The 13,583-nt window shown below is 35.9% G+C and overlaps 1 pseudogene across 1 annotated transcript in view; it reads left to right on the top strand.

Annotated features, from left to right (window-relative positions):
• The window catches only part of LOC145794018 (intermembrane lipid transfer protein VPS13-like), a 50,782-nt pseudogene extending 39,232 nt beyond the window's left edge, over positions 1-11,550 (top strand). The window contains exons 6-7 of the transcript XR_014333973.1: positions 9,700-9,750; positions 10,508-11,550. The product of XR_014333973.1 is annotated as an intermembrane lipid transfer protein VPS13-like (transcript). The remainder of the gene's footprint in view (positions 1-9,699; positions 9,751-10,507) is intronic.
• The last annotated feature ends 2,033 nt before the right edge of the window (positions 11,551-13,583 follow it).

The following is a 13,583-nucleotide window of genomic DNA, read 5'->3' as shown; positions in this document are numbered from 1 at the left end:
AAAAAATTATTTTTTATTAAAATAATTTTTTTTTATAGTTGATGAATTTTATTTTTTTTTATATTTAGTAAGGTTGAGACGGTAAGAGAAAGAGAAAAGAGAAATGAAGATGAAAAAATGGATGAAAAGATATAGACAAAGAGAGAAAGAGCGAAAAGAGATAAATGAGAAAGAGACAGAGAGAGATGAGCGAGAGAGATAAAGAGAAGAGAGATGAGTGAGAGAGACAGAGAGAGAAGACAGATGAGAGAGATATGAGCGAGAGACAACGAGAGAAAGAGAGAGACAGAGACAGACAGATAGACAAACAGAGAAGAGTGATGAGTTAGAGAGAGAGAGAGAGAGACAAAGAGAGAAAAAGATAGAGAGTGAGAGACAGAAAAAGAGACAGAGAGAGAAAAGAGATGAACGAGAGAGATAGAGAGAAGAGAGATGAACGAAAGAGACAGAGAGAGAAAAGAGATGAGAGAAAAGATAGATAAATCGAGGAGAAGCTCGATAAATAGAGAATATGAGATGGAGAGAGTGAGCAAGACGAATATAATGAGGGAGAAATACACAAATGGACAAGCATACAGAGAGAGAGATGAGTGATGAGTGAGAGAGAGTGAGAGTGAGAGAGAGACAGAGAGAGAGATAAACAGAAAAAGAGACAGAGAGAGAGAGAGAATGAGAGATAGAAAAAGAGAGAGAAACAAGAGATGAGCAAAAGATAGACAAAAAGAGAGAAATAGAGCGAAAAGAGATGAGCGAGAGAGAGACACAGAAAAAGAGAAATGGGCGAGAGAGATAGAGAGAGATATAAATAAGAGAGAGAGAAAAAAAAAATAAATGAGAGAGATAGAGAGAAGAAAGATGAGCGAGAGAGATAAAGAGAGAAGACATAAGAGATAGAGAGAAGAAAGATATGCGAGAGACACAGAGAGAAAATGAGAGAGATACACAGACAGACAGAGAAAGAAGAGTGATGAGTGAAAGAGATAAAGAGAACATAGAGAGATAAATACAGAGAGACAGGAAGATGAAAAAATGAATGAAAAGAGATGTTATATTAAAAGAGTAAGACGACATCGTTTTTTTTATTTTTTTTGTGAGAGAAAAATACCATTGAATTTATTCAAACTATTTTGTGACTGTATATATATGAAGCTGTCTCAAAACCACAATCACTATGTTAGGTTAGAGTTTTCCAAAAACTCTTTTGAGAAAATTATACTTTCTTGTTTTCCGTGTTATATTATTTTTACTGAATTTTTTTAATATTTAATTTTTTTAATTTTTAGACACACCTAACATAAATACACCTAAAAAGTAAAAAAATCTTTTAAAAATTCACTAAATACCAAAAATACAAAAGAAATACAATAATTCAATACATTTTTTTTTATATTTGTATGTATTTATTAATTTTTAAAAATATTTTTTCATAAATTTTTTTTTAGATACATTTAAGTAAAGTGCATCTAAAAAAATATTTAAAAATTTAAAAATATTCACTTAAAAAAAAAAAACCACAAAAGTGACTTTTTGCGACGGTAAAAAATACCGTCTCAAAAAACAGAGTATTTGCGACGGTAAAAAATGCCGTCTCAAAAAACAGAGTATTTGCGACGGTAGAAAAATACCGTCGCAAATACTCTCCTTTTTTGCGACGGTATTTTTCTACCGTCGCAAATACTCTGTTTTTTGAGACGGCATTTTTTACCGTCGCAAATACTCTATTTTTTGAGACGGCATTTTTTACCGTCGCAAAAAGTCACTTTTTGCGACGGCAAGTGTACCGTCGCAAATAGTTCCGTCTTTTAAGCCCCATTTTCTTGTAGTGAAATATTCTAAAATTATAATGAGCATACGTTCGTTTGTTATTGTGGAAAACTGAAAGGAATCATAGAGTTTCATTTAATAATGCACACTCAACTGTTTTAAATTTTATGCACTTCCAGATCTTGAAACTATGGTGTAGGAAGAAAAAGATGCTAGAACTGAGGAAATGCTGCTAACTGTAAGTATTTTTGAATGATCTGTATATTCAACTTATGTAACACAAAGATTACAACCAATATTTATAACAATCCTAAACCTAATCTAGAATAGGAAATAACCCTATACAAGGAATCGAATATGCACAAAAATCAACCTACCTAATTGATATATAATATCATAATTACATAATACCATAATTACATAATATTCTCACACCCCTGCCTAAACTTAAGGTGTTTTAGCAGAAAACACTGAGAGTTTGTCAATAAAAAACTAAAAGCGAGCAGCAGTGTGAGTCTTTGTAAAGAAATCAGCAAGTTGCAAAGTCGAAGAGACGAAAGGAAGCAAGATGGAGCCAGACTGCAGATTGTGACGGAAAAAATGACAATCAATCTCAATGTGTTTCATCCGCTCATGAAAGACTGTGTTATGGGCAATCTGAATAGCACTGCGGTTGTCACAGTAAAGGGAGGTTGGAGAAGACTGAGGGACACCTAAATCAGTTAAGAGACAATGAAGCCAAACAAGCTCAGCAGTGGCATGAGCCATAGCACGGTACTCAGTCTCGGCAGTGGAATACGCAACAATAGTCTGTTTCTTGCTCTTTCAAGAAATCAAGGAATCACCAAGAAACATGCAGAAACCAGAAGTGGACTTGCGGTCAGTGACATCACCAGATCAATCAGAATCAATATAAGCTACCAAGTCCAAATTAGAAGTAGAAGATAATAGTAGACCCTGAAAGATAGTACCCCGGAGATAACGAAGAATCCAAACCAAAGCAGCCCAATGTGTAGAACGAGGAGCAGAAACGAACTGACTAATCACATGAACAACATATGCAAGATCAGGACGAGAACCGTCAGATAGACTAAGCAACCCACGAGCTCTCGATATAAAGTAGGATCATCTAGAAGAACACCATTAGTAAGGGTGAGCTTCACATTAAGCTCAATGGGGGTATTAGAAATCTTAGGGTATGTTTGGTTTGGCTTTGTAGAGTGATTTTGAGAAATTTTTTCTAAAAGACTTGTTTGGTTTGTAATTTTTCCAAAACAATTTCTAAAATCACTTTCTCTCTCTTACACATCAATCAATCACTTTTTCTCTCTCCTCTCTCCTCTCTCCTTCTCAATTACTTTTTCTGTCACACACATCTACTCAATTACAACAAAATATCAAATCATTCCAAACTCCCAAACTCCACAACTATCAAAATACACAACCAAACAAACCAAAAAAATTTCTAAACTCTCTCTCTAAAACAATTTTTAAAAACTACTCTCTCAAAACCAAACCAAACATACCCTTAGTGTCAGTAAGACCGACACGATGAATAACTTCATTGGCATACTTGGCCTGAGAGAGAAAGTAGCCATTGGGAGAAGAAGCTACCTCAATACCAAGAAAATACCGCAATGGGCCCAGATCCTTCATTTCAAAGGTGCGAAAAAGATGCTGCTTGACCTCAGATATAGCAGAAGAGTTAGAACTAGTGATGATCATATCATCCACAAACAGTAATAACGCAACAAATTCAGCAGAGGTGTGGAGAAGAAATAAAATAGAGTCCTGGGCACAAGGATGAAACCCAAGCTCAGTAACAGCAGTCTGAAAGCGATCATACCAAGCACGAGGAGACTGCTTCAGACCATACGGAGCACGCCGAAGGTGACAAACCTATCCAGAGGAATGGTAAAGGCCAGGGGGAGGACGCATGTAAACCTCCTCAGTGAGATAACCATTAAGAAAAGCATTTTTAATATCTATATGATAAAGAGGCCAAGAACGAACAATAGCGACAGAGATCAAAGTACGGACAATGGTCATCTTGGCAACAGGAGCAAAGGTCTTCTCATAATCAATACCATACTCCTATGAGAAACCTTTGGCAACCTGACGAGCTTTGTGGCGTTCAAGAGAACCATTAGAATGAGTCTTGACTTTATAGACCCATTTGCAACCAACCAGATTCTTACCAGCAGGCAAAGGAACCAACTCCTAAGTACTAATTTTTTGTAAAGCAGACAATTCATCTTCCATAGCTTGAATCCAATAGCGATCCTGACAGGTCTCCTTATAAGACTGAGGTCCTGAAAAACAATGAAGAGCAGACAAAAAAATACGATAGGAAGCAGAAAAACATGCATTAGACCAACCTAACTTGTTTGGAGGATGACGCGCTCGAGTAGGATAGTGGTGTGCAGCAGGATCAGAGTCGTCAGAAGCAAGAGGATCAACAGTAGGAGCAGAGACCATTGGTGGAGGGAGAGCCGGGCGATGCGAATAAACTAACAACGGAGGAGGAGACAGAGGAGAAGGAGTAGGTTGGGGAGACGGAGGAGAAACGGGAGTAAGGTCATGGGGAATAGTAGAGATGTACTCATCAAGAGGGACCTCAGAAGGAAATGGATCAATGTGAACCAAATCCTCTTTGGAAACTGGAGCAGTGATAGGAGAAAGCTGAAAGTAAGGTAGATGTTCAAGAACAGAAACAGGACGGGAGACATAAAGACGATGGGAAATAGGGTCGTAACATCGATAGCCTTTCTGATTAAGACTATAACCCAAAAAGACACATAGGACAGACGGGGCACTAAGTTTGGTCTGATCTTTACGGGGAAGAAGGACAAAACAAGCAGACCCAAACACACGAACGAGGGAGTAATTGCGAATTTGAGAGAACAGAGCCTCATAACGAGACTGACTAGAAAGAAGGGGAGTAGACATACGGTTAAGAAGAAAAGCAGCAGTAAGAACTGCCTTGCTCCAAAATGAAGCTGGAACTGAGGCAGAGAGAAGAAGAGACCTAGCTGTCCTGAGGAGATAATGGTGTTTACGCTCGGCTCGACCATTTTGGGCAAGTGTATCAGTACAAGAAGTTTGGTGAATGGTACCCAAATTGGCCAAATACTCACAGAATTCAGTTTTAAAAAATTCCCCACATAAGTCAGATCGTAACAATTTAATGGTGGCTCCAAACTATGTAGTGATCATAGACTAAAATGTACGATATATTTGGTAGAAGTCAAATTTATGAGTCATAAGATAAACCCAAGTATAACGGGTGCAATCATCAACAAAAGACACATAGTATGTGGAACCCCCTTTAGTGAGAACGAGAGAGGGTCTCCAGACATCAGTATGCACAAAAGAAAATGGAGAAACAGAAACTGAAGTACTTTTATTAAACGGTAAAGCTGACATTTTGGCAAGTTTACACCCCCAACATTCATCAATTTGACTAGAAGAAACTTTACCTAATAATCCTGACTGAGCTAAAGACCGTAAGCGGTCAACAGACAAATGACCTAGGCGAGAATGCCATAAGTAAAACTGACTCGACTGAGAATCTAACTGAAATGAAGAAAAAGCAACTGGAGAGGTGGACAGGGGTAGATGCAAGCTTTCTACTATATAGAGGTCTCCAACTCTATGGCCGGTCCCAATCTGCTTCTTGGACACCTGATCCTACATATAACAGACAGAAGAGGAAAAGATAACATCAAAACTAGAAGTATCAAGTTGGTTGATAGATAATAAATTGACAGATAGCTGAGGAATATAAAAAACAGAGAGAATAGTAACAACAGACATGGCAGAGGGTAAGACAGACCCGACAGGTAGAACAGGCATACCAGACCCATTAGCAGTATTAACAGTAATAGGAGAGGGAGGGGGGATACAGTTTTGAAGTAATGAAAGGTGAAGAGTCATACGATGGGAGGCAGCAGAGTTAAAAATCCAGACAAAAGAGATACCTGAACCTGAAGAGGACCCAAACAAACTTGCATGAAGAAAGGTGAGAGCAGAGGTAGATGAGGATGGTTGTGAGGTGGACAGCAGATGTTGAAGCTGAGCCATCTGGGTACGCAAGGAAGCCAAGTGAGGATCAGATGCCGGAGTAGATGTAGTATAAGCAGTAGGAGGGTGAAACTGTGTCTGAGGCGGTTGAGGAGACTGAGCAGACTGACGACCCTTCTTGGGACAATTGTACTTCCAATGGCTCTTCTGATGGCAAAAAGCACTCATCAGAGGCTAGTGACCCCTTCTTGGACTTCGCAGTGGCCTGAAGCTGATGATGTGATGGGGTCGACAATAGGGGAGGTTGAGTAGGAGCCAAGAAGACAGATGGAGACAGAGTCTGACTGGCTGTCTTAAGACGAGTTTCCTCAGAGAGGAGCTCACGAACAATAGCATCTACAGAGGGGAGAAAAGACCGATGAAGGATGCCACCACGGATAGCCTCATACTGAGGGAAGAGAGCCGTTAAGAAATGCACTGAACGACCTTGCTCCCGAAACTCAACATAAGCGTCTAGTGCCTTGAGACTAGATGGTTCCATGAGAGCCAACTGATCCCAGAGACATGTCATCTTAATGTAGAAGTCCTGAATAGATTGATCCCGCTGACAAGCACTCTGAATCGCTGTTTCCAACTCATACTGTTTGGCAAAGTTGGATTACTGATACACACCCAATAAATAGTCCCACATCTCCTTAGTAGTATTGTATTTGGAAAATATCATTCCAATATGGTCATTCACAGAATTATGAAACCAGGTCAGAACTTGGGTATTATCACAATCCCAAGTGTCATAGGAAGTCAGAAATCCTTCTTGTTTCGAGTCCAATGGACGAGGAATAGAACCAGAAACATAGCCCTATTTTTTCTGACTAATAAGGAAATTTTTCATAATTGGCACCAGTGAGTTTACATCTGATGGCTTGGATTTTGGTGTCCGTCATTGTAATAAACTAAAGATTAATGGGTCAAAGTATAATAATAACTTTAAAAGTGGGCCAAACAGGAAATAAGAGTTTTAACAATGTTGATAACAAATCATAGAGAGAGAGACAGAGAGAACCAGAGTCGCAAGAGAGAGTCATAATGATGAGAGAGCCACAGAGAGAGAGAAAGAACTAGAGTCAAGAGAGTTGCGAGAGGGAGTTGCGATGATGAACTGAGATGAAGTTGACAAGGATTGAGAGAGACACGATGAAGCAGGCGTGATGATTGATCGCGATTCACAGCAGATGGGTTATGACTGAACACAGAGGCTATGGCTACTAGGGGTTCGACTCTGCAAGCTAGGGTTTCGAACCAAGCTCTGATACCATGTAAGTATTTCTGAATGATCTGTATATTCAACTTGTGTAACACAAAGATTACAACCAATAATTATAGCAATCCTAAACCTAATCAAGAATAGGAAATAACCCTATACAAGGAATCGAATATGCACAAAAATCAATCTATCTAATTGATACATAATATCATAATTACATAATACCATAATTACATAATATTCTCACAAACACTATGTGGAACATAATGGCCAATTGTATGAGGAGAATCTCAAGAGAAGTTCTTAGAGAGTCGAAAGGAAAGGGACCTAACTCTAAGAAAACTTGGTGGTGGAGGGGGAAGGTTCAAGCATAGTAAAGACCAAAAAAGAGTGCTTTAAAAAGTGACAGAATGATAGAACTGAGGAAAACCTTAAGACCTACAGATTGGCTAATAAAGAGGTCAAAAAAGTAATGAGAGAGACTAAGTTGAAAGCCTATGATGACCTATACACTAGACTAGATAGTAAGGAGGGAGAGAAGAGGATATACAAACTTGTTAAGATAAGAGAGGAAAACAAGAGACTTTAATCAGGTTAAGTGCATCAATTGTGAGGACTCGGTGTTGGTGAAGGATGAAGAGATTAAAGAGAGGTGGAAGAATTATTTTGAGGAGTTGTTAAACGAGGAACATGTAGGTAGGTCAAAAGGGGATGAAGTAGGTAGTGATAAGGAAAACCGAGACTATAAGTTCTATTGTAGGATTAGGAACTTTGAAGTGGAGATTGCACTTAAGAAAATGAAATCGAATAAGGCTTTAAGACCCGATGATATCCCTATTGAAGTTTGGACATGTTTGAGTAAGAAAGAAGTGGCTTGGTTGACTAGGTTATTTAACAAAATTTTGTTGACTAGGAAAATGCCAGATGAATGGAGGAAGAGTATTTTAGTGCCAATCTATAAGAATAAAGGAGATGCCTAGAACTGCAACAACTATAGAGGGATCAAACTAATGTGTCATCTAATTAAAGTATGGAAGAGAGTGATGGAAGGTCGATTGCGAGATATAACAGAGGTGTCAGAGAATTATTTTGGATTTATGCCTGGTAGGTGAACAATGAAAGCGATTTATCTTTTGAGGAGAGTAATAGAAAAGTATAGAGAAAAGAAAAGAGACATTCATATGGTTTTTATTGATCTTGAAAAAGCATATGATAGAGTGTCTCAGGATATAATATGGTGGGTGTTAGAGAAGAAAGGGGTGACAAAATGTTACATCGATGTGATTAGGGATATGTATGAAGGTGTGGTGACCACTATTAGATTGTCAGCTGGAGAGACAAGTGAATTTTCAATTACTGTAGGGTTACACCAAGGATCAACCTTAAGTCCTTATCTTTTTGCTTTAGTTATGAATAAGTTGACGAGAAATATTTAGTATGATGTGCCATGGTATATGCTTTTTGTAGATAATATCGTGTTAGTAGATGAGACTACAGAATGAGGTAAAACTAAGTTGGAGACTTGGTGAGAAACTCTTGAATATAAAGGATTTAGGATAAGCAGAACTAAGACAGAGTACATAGAGTGTAATTTTAGTAACAGTAATAATGGAAATAGAGGAGAAGTGAAGATTGAGGACCAAGCACTACCTAAGAGTGAATATTTTTGTTATTTAGGATCGATTATCACAACGGCTGGGGAGCTTGGAGCGGATTAAGGCGGGGTGACTTAAGTAGAAGAGTGCGTCTGGAGTACTGTGCGATGAACGAGTACCCGCTAGACTAAAGGGGAAGTTCTATAGAACGGTTATTAGACTAGCGATGTTGTATGAGACGGAATGTTGGACAACTAAAAAACAACAGGTAGATAAGATGAGTGTTACTGAGATGAGGATGCTTAGGTGGATGTGTAGCAAGACTAGAAAGGACAAAGTTAGGAATGAGTATATTCGAGAATGGGTAGGAGTAGTATCTATAGAAGATAAATTGAGAGAGAATAGATTGAGATGGTTTGGTCATATACAACGGAGACCAACAGAAGTAATAGTGAAGAGATGCGATATAGTGATAGTAGATGGAAGTGTTAGGAGAAGGGGCAGACCTAGATTGACATGGGCTAGTGTAGTAAATAAATATATGAATCTCTTTAATTTGACTAACGATAGGGCCTTGGATAGGATTGAATGGAGAAAAAGGATTCATCTAGCCGACCCCATTTGATGGGACTTAAAGCTTGGTTTGGTTTGGTATGGTAAGAAAAATATAATTAATTTAAACAGTGAAATTATCCTGGCGCGAAAATAATAGAAGAACCAGACAATAGGGTTATTTTACACTTCAAAACAGAAAACTGAGTGCTAGGTTTTATAGGAGCAGTGCTAATAGGGTCTGTAAGTTGATATACTGTAAGTTGCAAATAGGGTCTCTCTCATAGAGCACGTACGATTTGATATCTTACAAACTGTTGTTAATTTTGTTAAGTTTTTTATTTTTTATTATTGCATCATTTCGTTCTTTTATATTTACAGTGCTATTTGATTTGTTTAGATGTTACATATAAAAGATGCCTCAACATGCTTAGGCTTGCGCCTTGCACCTCAAGGAAATTCCTTTTTGAAAAAATAACTTTCACTGTCTATTGCTTGCAGGAAGCAGAATCTGCAACCCTTGAAGCAATATCAAGATCAAAGCTGGGAAGTGTATGCCTTTGAATTTTACTTTTAATTTTAATTTTAGTACTCTATTAAGTCTACATAATAATCATTTGTCATTTGAAGTTAATATTCTTTGGTTAAACGTATCTTTGTCTTTATAATCATCCGTATTTTGTGTGTTATTTTATTACTATGTGCATGCCAATAAATCATAATAATTAATACAAAAGGTGCTTAAGAAATACACAAATAAATCAATGAAAGTAACACAAAACATGATGATTACAAAACAAAAGTCAATGGTGGGTTTTACTATTTTATATTTGATAAGGCAAACTCTCAAGTGTATTAATGACTTGAATTTGGTGATTTTGAGAAGGGTGTTTGTGATTTTCATTGTGAAATTTTGTGTGTTATTTTATTGCTATGTACATGTCAATAAATCATAATAATTAATGCTAAAGGTGGTTGAGAAATACACAAATAAATCAATGAAAGTAACACAAAACACGATGATTACAAAACAAAAGTCGATGGTGGGTCTTACTATTTCATATTTTGATAAGGCAAACTCTTAAGTGTATTAATGACTTGAATTTGGTGATTTTGAGAAGGGTGTTTGTGATTTTTCATTGTGAAAATTTACTCAGCAAGCAAAATGTTATTGTCTAGTAAATTAATGAGTTGCCTTGAGCTTTTGTGTATGTGTGTGTGCGTTTTTTTTTTTTTTTTTTTTGCGTGAATCTGGGGAAACTTGTTGATAGTTGCTTGGTGATTTAAGTGATGCTTGATTCTTTTGCAGCCACCAGCTGGAAATTCTTGGCTGGGTTCATTAATTGGTACAATCATTGGTAACCTTAAGATCTCAATTAGCAATGTTCGTGTCAGATATGAGGATTCAGTCAGGTTGGTTGATGTATGCTTCGTTGGATGGAGCTCTTTATTTATGTTTTTTGACCTCTGAATGCAAGAGAACTTCTTTGGTCATACTGTTGCATCTTCCCTGCCGGTTTGCTTTCTCATAATTTCGAGTACAACTGTCGGGGCATTTTCCTAAATAAGCTAAAATAGTAAATCAATTCCCAAACTAAGCCTAGTTTTCAAAGAATTCCCAAAATAAGCTAACTCGCGGTTCATAATCGCGATTTCAACATATTTCCTCCTGTCCCGCGTGAAAGTTGGGAAATCTTAAATTCGTGGTTACAAAAAGCGCTTTCGATTAATAAATCGTGGTTACAAAACGCGATTTTAATTAACTTTTCTTTCCTTTGAACTCGCTGTTACAAACCACGAGTTCATCGAAAAAAATTATGTTCTGAATTCGCTGTTCGCAACCCTGCTTTTGTGAAAAAAAAAATTTGTTCTGAACTCGCTAGTTGTAACCACGATTTTATCAATAACCGTTTTCTTTTGAACTTGCTTTTCCAAACCACGATTTTAGCAAAAATTTTTTGTTCTGAACTTGCTTTTTCTAACCACGAGTTTTGGCCAAATTTTTTTTCCATTAAGTGAACTCGTGGTTCACAACCACGATTTTAAAACTTGTATATAATCTCCCCCAGCCCCGTGTTTTGCATTCACGCTTACTCCTCTCTTTGTCGAACTCCTTCTGCTGTCTCTCTCGCGCTCTTACTCCTTTCTCTGTCACTGTGCTCCCTGTTCTCTCTCTGTCGAGCTCTCTCTGCTTCAATACCGTCTCTCTCTCGTTGGTATGGCTTCTATCATCTCCTTTACATATTTGTGAATATATTTGTGTTTATGAAAATGTGAATAAATTAGGATTAGGGTTCATGAATGTGGGATTAGGGTTAGGCTTAGGGTTTATATTTGTGAATAAAATGTGAATAAATTAGGGTTAGGGTTTATGAATGTGGGGTTAGGGTTAGGGTTAGGGTTAGGGTTAGGGTTTATGTTTGTGAATAAAATGTGAATAAATTAGGGTTAGGGTTCATGAATGTGGGGTTTGGGTTAGGATTTATATTTGTGAATAAAATGTTGCGAAATCAGAAATAATAAATTAGGGTTAAGGTTTATATTTGTGAAATTTTAACTATAGATAATTTGTTGAATGTGAATGTTGAATGTGTTGAATTTTAATTATAGAGAATTTGTTGAATGTGTTTAATTATAGATAATTTGTTGAATTTTAATTATGGATAATCTGTTGAATGTGAAATCTTTTGCTATAGATAATTTGTTGAATTTGTTGAATGTGTTTAATTATAGATCATTTGTTGAATTTTAATGCTGTTAATTAATTACATAAGAAAGAGAAACGTTAATTTGGCTGTAAAAATTATTATTAATTAGGTGACGTGGAGTAGTAATAACTTAAAATTAATAGAGTAACAAAAATATTTTTTGTTCTAAATTTCAATTTTTTAAGTAAGAACAAGAAATTGAAAAGTAAGGAACAAAATTTGTGATAAGAAATTGCTATGGAAGTTTTCTCGTCATTTTTGCCAGGAACAAATATATATATATATATATATATATTTTGGAGATAGGGATATGGCAAAATAGAAAAGTCAGATAATTGAATTTTATGTCGGTATAGGCCTTCTTTCGTTTTCTTGTTAAATTTTTTTAAAGAGTGATTGTGATTGTTAATATTTTGTATGGGTGTCCCTTTAAGTAGTACACTAAAAAATTTTTTAAAGAAAGAAAGCTTTAAAATATGCCATTGATGCCACATGCCCTTACGATAAGAAAAATTGGTTTGACTAAATTTATGCACTAAATTCAAATCTAATCGTGGTTAAATATAAAAAGTATAGTTTACTTGAATTTCATGCCCCATTTAGGGTTGAATTTCATTTTCGAGTTTTTCCTCCTTAAATTTCATGACATTCCCTTCTATAAATTTGATATAAATAAATGACTTTTTAGAAGTGATCCACAAAAAAATTGATATAAACATTTGAGGTCGAATAATTTGATCCACAAAAAATTAGAAGTCAAAAAATTACTTTTACCTCTTTGCCAAAAGAGGCTTTTCAAGTCGTCATGGAAAATGCTATTATGAAAACATTTGATATAAAAAATAAAAAATAAAAATTTGTTTAGGAATTATGTTTGAAAAAATTAAAATATTTGATTTATAAAATGAGTCATTCTCGATAATTTTTACCCATTTGAATTATCCAATTGACTTATTCTCTATGCGCCTGTATTATGTTTATTCAATCAAGTTTTAACTTTTTACGATAGTCGAATGTCTGAATTAGTTTACGTATTTATCGACTAATCTTACAATCCGCACCAAACGTTCCTTCCGCGTAGATTCGACAAATCTCAATTAATACCTATAAACATGACACATACTGAGAGTTCAACTTGAGATCTGAAAGGAGCATACCTAATTTTTAACACATAATGAGAGCTCTTTAATATTAATGAAACTCAAGTTTGACTCGATTCAGGTTGATAATTTTTTTGTTATGTTTTTTATATTGCTTAAAATTATGAGAGCTCATTAATTTTTTATTTATGTTATTTCGTACGTTATTTTCCTAAGTTATTTCCTACGTTATTTCGGATGAGGTTATTTCCCTAAGTTAAGGAATAATGTCATAGGAAATAACCTACCAAATAACTTTGTCACTAAGGTCCTTATTGACAGAAGCTTGAGCAAATAAAATTAACTTCTCTTTAATTGTCCATAAATCTCACTAATTGGACCACCAGTTATAAAAAATGACGTGAACAATGTTTGAAATAAAAATTAAGAACAAGTCATACAAAATCAGTCGAGTTATTTGAACTCAATGAAAAAAATAATAATTTCATAGTTACACTATGATTTAAGATTTTTGTATGACTTGTTACAAAATTATATGAACAGAAAAAATAAATACAATACTTGATACAAATTATAC

The sequence above is a fragment of the Camellia sinensis genome, chromosome 6 (genome assembly GCF_055761805.1).
Source record: "Camellia sinensis isolate YWXY chromosome 6, ASM5576180v1, whole genome shotgun sequence".
Classification (NCBI taxonomy): Eukaryota; Viridiplantae; Streptophyta; class Magnoliopsida; order Ericales; family Theaceae; genus Camellia; species Camellia sinensis.
The sequence above is the reverse complement of the archived record's forward strand: the minus strand, read 5'-3'. Positions and strand labels throughout refer to the sequence as shown.